The sequence below is a fragment of the Lissotriton vulgaris genome, unplaced genomic scaffold (genome assembly GCF_964263255.1).
Source record: "Lissotriton vulgaris unplaced genomic scaffold, aLisVul1.2 SCAFFOLD_288, whole genome shotgun sequence".
Classification (NCBI taxonomy): domain Eukaryota; kingdom Metazoa; phylum Chordata; class Amphibia; order Caudata; family Salamandridae; genus Lissotriton; species Lissotriton vulgaris.
Genome location: NW_028246500.1, coordinates 1895642 through 1902636, shown reverse-complemented (window position 1 = coordinate 1902636; position 6995 = coordinate 1895642).

Below are 6995 nucleotides of genomic sequence, written 5' to 3'. Positions count from 1 at the left end.
TCAGACTACTATTCACTTATTTAAACATCAATTTAATTACTGATGTACTTTTAGTATGATAAAAGGACTCTGAAATGGACATTAGGTTCACCAATGATCATGAGAATCACTTTAATAATAAATATCACGTATATTGCAGATGTCTACTGAATCGGCATGTTATAACGCTCTTTTTATGCAAATATATAAGACTCTTTTCATGTGAGTGTAACCATATGCTAACTGTTGATGACAATGAATAGTATGACCCAAATAGGCTTTAATTTGAAAGATAAAAAAGTCATACGATCGTGTGGTATAGAAATTACAATGAACAGTATGACCCAAATAGGCTTTAGTCTGAAAGATAAAATAGTCATGCGATCGTATGGTATAGAAATTACCACAGAATTTGTACGAACAGGGACGTTTTAGTCCGTCCCTCACAATGATCGAACAGCTTCGCAAATGAGATACGGCTCATAAGTATAAGAATGAGCACCGCTGTCTTTGTGAAAAACTACAAAAATGGCAGCGTTTTTTTCTACGAAACAACGATAATTTATATATCTAAACCAGTGGAATATGCCAGATCTTCAAACGATAGGTGCACATTCCCATTTTATCACAGTGGACATTAAACAAATTGAATAGTAATAGGGAGAAGACTATCTTATGATCTGGAAAGTTATACGGAGGTTTGTCTAAATCAGGTGCCCTAGTCCGTCCTCGATTGAGTGGATACGGCTTGAACTACAATTACAAACTACAAAGATGGCTGACTAAAACAGATATCACGTTAATGATGAGCTTCACCTGTTGCCCATTAACGCAACTAACTCAAGGCCTGAGGGGTATAAAAACGAGGTAGTTTAGCAGCATTTCATCGTGCTCCGGAAACCAGTGAGACCGGGACGGGGAAACGCTGCCGCATTTACTAAAGGTAAGGGGAAGACGACAGGCAACTTGCGCCGACAGGCAGGTGGGAGGTTCACCTGCTAGTGTAAATATGCACCTAGGATTACCCGCCCTAACCTCGCCTAGAATGCTAATTATGAAATGAGTGAGACTTGCTATTTAAGTGCCATTCGATTATATTTAAAAATAGTGCAGACAGGGAATAACCTCAGAAATAAGGTATTTGAGCAGTAACCCGTGTCCGCAACAATATTAGAATTCTAAAAAATAACCGAGTTAGGATACTCTCGTGTTTCGCCGATTGGGGAATGAAACATAAACAGTTGAGCTCACTTAATTATGGCCAATTTGTTGAGCTAATAAAGAGAGGGAGTATCAATCGTGTTCATTCACAATTCTTGTGAGACCCCTGTATCTGAAGGGTAGGAAGTAGGATATATGAGCATGTCCTAAATACAAGATATGCTAAAAAGAGATATTATCGTGAAATTATAAGGAACTATAACCCTGAATTGTCACCATAAGTAACAGGTAATACCCTTTGTGACATTATCTATTTCATAATTCAGGCACACAGGATCCAACAAAAACCACACAAGGGATCAATCTGGGATACGACAGAGGTGGAATAATACCCCCCCTGCCAGCAAAGGCGAAAATTGACAAAGCCTGATAATTCCAAGACCGGTGTAATTTAAAGTGAAGCACAGCATATTATGCATCCAGTAAGTGTACAATTGGGCCTATAGGTTTACTATATATATAAGAAAATAAAATTTATGATTAAAACTGCATAATATTTTTATACAGATTCTCTGACGAACTCGAGAACTGAATCTGAGGTTCTTCATCTATTGTGACCCCGGGGATACTCATCTGGTACCCGAAAAATTACAATTAATAAGTAAGATCTGTTTATGACCATCCATTCAAACAGCCCGTTAGATTGGTAAAAATTGTGTAATGATGGTAATACTAATTATATGTATCTTTTTTAGAAAGAAGATTTGATGTTTTTAAATGATATTGTCCTGAGGAAGGTGTTCTATAAAACGAAGCACCGAAACGCTTCGACACACGGACTTTTTATGTATAAGGAAATTCTTTTTGATACACGGACTTGGTTATGTATAAGGAAATCCTTTTTTTAGAATAATGTATATTGTGAACTATGTATTGATGTAAAATGTATAAGAATTGTCTGTAATGTTACTATGAATAATGTATGTAAATCCATTCTCTTATGTATTGTGAACCAAAATTAATACAAAATAAAAAAAACTACTAAGATACACACAGGTTTATGTCATGATCAAAATTCTATATAGGGCTCTGTATAATTAGGAAATTGGTCTAAACAAATGGTTTGTCGTAAATAATTTGTGCATAAGAGTTTAAGACACATAGAAAGGAATCTCTCTCTTTGACTGGTGTGCAACATGTCATGATATATTGACTGCAGCCATGCTATTCATCATGCAGTGTCACTTGCATTGTCAGTGTGGCTCACAGACACACCGCTTTGCTAGATTTGTCACATATAAATGGGTTTGTTGTGAGATTGGTGATGTTTGGAAAGGGCCCCCTCTGAGCACATAGTCGACGGGGACCAACTTACTTTTTCTAGGTGTGCTGCAGTGTGTCAAGGGGATCAGGGAAGAGATCCAGAGTCATTGTGGATGTGCACTGTGCCATACCTAATGATGCATGTGTGGCATTGTGCCCATCTCCCCCTGTCCCCCAGTCCCTGGTCATTACCCTGTTGCTGTTGTGTCAGGTCATGTTGAGCAGTGTCTGGTCCCCCTACTCCTGCCACAGTCTCAACACTGATGACTGTGGACACCATTTCCTTCATCTCATCCAGCTCCTCCTGTGGCGCTGGACTCCAACCTTCAGTCTGCATTGCTGCCTTCTGGTTGTTGCTGAGTTTATGCTTGGTTTCGCGCTTCACATCATTCCAGCACCTCTTGACCTCTTTCATTGTCCTCTTCATCACTCCGACTTCATTAACCTTGTCCACAATGGACTGCCATATTTCATTTCTTGTTGCCAATGACACATTGAAGATGACAAACAGTTGTTGATGGTGTTCTATCACCTCCGTTATCGGTATCCTGTTTTCCTGCAGATTGAACTGCGTCTTCCTCTTGTCTTTGCCCTTCCCTGAGGTCCCAGGCTGGTCCTCCGTGGGACGTGTGGGGTAGTGTTTGTTCTTTGTACTTGCTCTGGCTACCTCCATTGTGCTTCACAGTTGTTTTGGTTGTGCTTGTGTATTTTTTTTCTACTTTTACATTGATTTTTCCCGCCTGACGTGTGTGAATTGCAGGCCTGGCTAAGATTATCACAGATTTTTTATCGGGGTTGGGCCCATCGCAATTTTTTTCATGGCGGGTTGTAGATTTTTATTACCATCCCGCTGGCTTTATCGCAGACATTTGACACGTTATCGGGAGACTATCGCATGTGACCGCCGTGTTTTGAATGGGACTTTAATTTAGACTTATTTTCCCGCTATAGATGGCGCTATGCAAGATTGTGTCGATTTTGGCGATGATTATCTCACGTTCTTGTGAATATCCCCTATATTGATTAAATCACTTACCAATATATACTGGCTCCATACTCTTCATAATTTTGATGACAAGATTTGCTCTCATGTGTCCTCAACAAAAATTTACTGCGGGTAGGAGAAAATATATCAGATATCAGTAGGCAGTCCACTCTTCAGTTGATGTCCTCTGGCCAGTGATTGTTGAGGCAGTGTTGGTGTTTCGGGCATCCTGAGCTACAAGGCGAGCTTGCAGAGGCATCAGCATTTCAGGAGGAGAGTGCTCTAAGTGCGCATATGTCATCGGCAGGAGTCAGCATTTGGGATGGAGTGCACATACCTATCAACAAGGTTTAGCTCGCTGGAGGACTGAGAGCCACCCTGCACTTACATGCTTTTGTGTCACCATTTTGGGAATCCAATCTGCTGGATCTAGCTCTCTGGAGGACTGAGAGCCACCCGGCCCTTATGTGCTTACGTGCACTAATTTGGGAATCCGATCGGATCATCACAGTAGTGTTTTTCATCACAGTGAGCGCTCCGTTTGTTGTGGTTGTCGTGGTGTGACAATATCAAGGAACGTTTTCAGCACCCAGTGTACATTGTGTGTGGCACTATGGATTCTTGTTTAATATTTATTGACTTTTCAGTGTGGAGAGCTTGATCCTACCTCTTTCAACATCATGTGTTTTCTTGTCTGGATTAATAGTGCTGCCAGTGCTATTATTATTAGTATCTTGCTAAAACCAACAAAGCAGGAAACACGTCATCTCAAAGGTGCTGTGTTAGTTATTTTTGCATTCAACATGCAGCAGTGTTGCAATCCACAACCACCACTGTTACAGAATCCAGGAGATCAATCCATGAAATGGGCAAAATGGATGGGTTTGTTTAAATAATTTCATGGAGTTATTGATGCAAGTTCATTCACCGTTAACAGAAAACAAGCATGAGCAATGCATTCGGCCTTGCCTTTGGGACCTTATATGTATTTAGCTATGCAGCACATTAGCCTGGGTGCTGAAACATCTACTGTTCTTTGCCATGGAGGGAAAGTAAGCACCAAACTGCGTGACATGCCAGGTATGGGAACACATGGAGAGAAATATTGCCTTTCATATAGAAATGGTATAGTCCAAGGTTCTGTTTTTTAATATAAAAGCAGGGCCTTCGGTGGTCATATCACTGAAAATTCAAGATTTGAAAAAAATAATATTGTCTACGGGTGCTTGTGGAAGACAATTTCTACGGACTGGAATCTAGAGAATGCAAAGTGATTCTTGTATTATACTAACCTCTGCTGGGCTTTTTCTATCAAGAAAGTTAAATAGAGGCAGTTGCCAGAAAAGTTAAAAAAAGAAAGTTCATCAGCAGAAAGAAGTTCGGTATTTTACTGACTTCTGGTGGTCATTTTCTATCAAGACAGTTATATAGAGGCAGTTGAACAGAAAAGAAAGTCCCTAAGCGGAAGCAGACAAGTCCTAGGGCTTATCTCCAGAGCCCACATAGTACCTACACACATAAGTATATGCTAAAGTATATACTAAAGTATATACAAGAGGTCTTGAATGCTCGACCTAAAAAGGATTGTTGTTAAATGCTATTGGTAATGAGGCACAGGAGATCTTGGACCATTTACCTAAGCTTAATCCTCCTCAAGGCATTGAGGATTACGAAGAGTTTACTGAAGCGCTGGACAGACTGCAGTTACATTTCACAATTGAACATAACATCATGATAGAACGTTTTATTTTTTATTTCAATCACCAATGGTCATCTGAGCCTATAGAGAATTAAGTAGTGGTGCTGTGCCTCTTCTCATCTCAGAAAACTTTATTTCATCTAAAAATGGCCATAAAAGCACAAATATAAAAACTACATTGCATTTGATTAAAAACAGAGTACAAAAGTGACATGTAAAACATTCCATTATCACAACCAAGGCCCCCGTAGAATGCCAACCAGGGAGATAAAAACATGTATTATAAACAAAATCCATTATCAACTCAGTTGGCCTTCTAGCTCACCCTCTAGCCCCACATTATAGTTTAGGTGAGTGAATGGTAAAGTGCTTGCGCAACATGCTGCCACTCTGGCGGATTGTGATTCCATTTAACTTCTGCCTCTGTGGCTTCAGCCCAACAGTGTTGGTTAGTTAGGGCAGTAACAAAGTGCTTATGCATCATAAACACATTGTAAGAAGGGTTTAAGTGCTTGTACAACCTACGGGCAATCTTAACAATTACTACATTGTCTAGAATACTGAGTTCATAAGAGGACCACATGTAGGCGGGACATGTCCCTAATCTAATATAGCAACAATAGACAATTGACGAAAGAGGAGATAATCAGTATCCATTTTGAGAAATGTACATAAAATGTTTTCTAAAAAGTTCTAAGATGCTTGCTTACAATTTACAAAAATACCAATAAGAACTAGAAACTACGTCCATCGTGGGAGGTATAGGACAGTGTGTTGGCCCATGCTAGGGTGTTGACTTTAAAATGGCACTTAGCACACACCACAATGACAATACAAAATGTGCGACAGAAAACACAATGGGTGGATGTGTAACATATTTCAATATCCTGTATACCTCTCTACAGTGTTTAACTCCCAGATTTCTACATATCTGACGGAGCCAGCGCGTCCTTGCTTTCTTATAACTTTGGCAGATTAAAAAAACATGGATATCTGTCTCCTCTATATTGCTACAAGCTGGGCAACCCTGATCAGGTCTGACAGCCCATCTACTAGTAAATGCGCGCAATGGGAGCACCCTGTGTCTGAATTGGAGATAATATTTTTGGACCAAAAATGGCTGGATATCATCCAAGACTAGTTCTAGACTGTATTGGTCTTTAATTTGTAGAAACTCGAGTGATAGGTGACCAGCTGTGGAATTCATTGTGGCCTGAGTTCGTTTGGGTTCCCTATAGCTCTCCACTAGGGTTATCCTGGTGATAGCATGGCAGGATTCTTCTGTATTAATCCACAGGTTACGTCTCCCTATTGTAGCACGTGTTTCTAATGTGTACCAACCAGGTGAGTTTGCCTGCACCCTGGAGCCTTAGAACTTCACTCAGTTCTTCTCTATAAGTTGATAGTTCAGCGGTGCTCCACAAACAACGCCAGAATAAAAGAGGTCTAAGGGCAGCTTCATCAGAGATTGGTCTATTCCCCAGCTCCATTCTGAGTGGTATAAGAGCTGGGGAGAAGACCAAGAAGTTGCCCCACAAAGGAGTTCTCAGTTTACCAAGGAGCCCAGGGAGCGATGGCCACAGATTTCGGCACCATACAGCGCAGCACCCCTAGCTTGAACCTTGTAGATTTCAACTGCTGGGCTTAGGATTTTTTGGGAACAACTCCTGTGTACCTTAGTTAAGGCCCCCATTGATTGTGCTACTTTTAAACTTGCCTTCTGGATTTGCACTCACCAATCCAGTTTTTCTGTAAGTGTGATGCCAAGATATTCAAAGATGGAGACCCTCTCTAGTAGTTTTCCGTCTAGACCGGGATTGGGGCTAGTACTGGTACTTGCATTGAAGA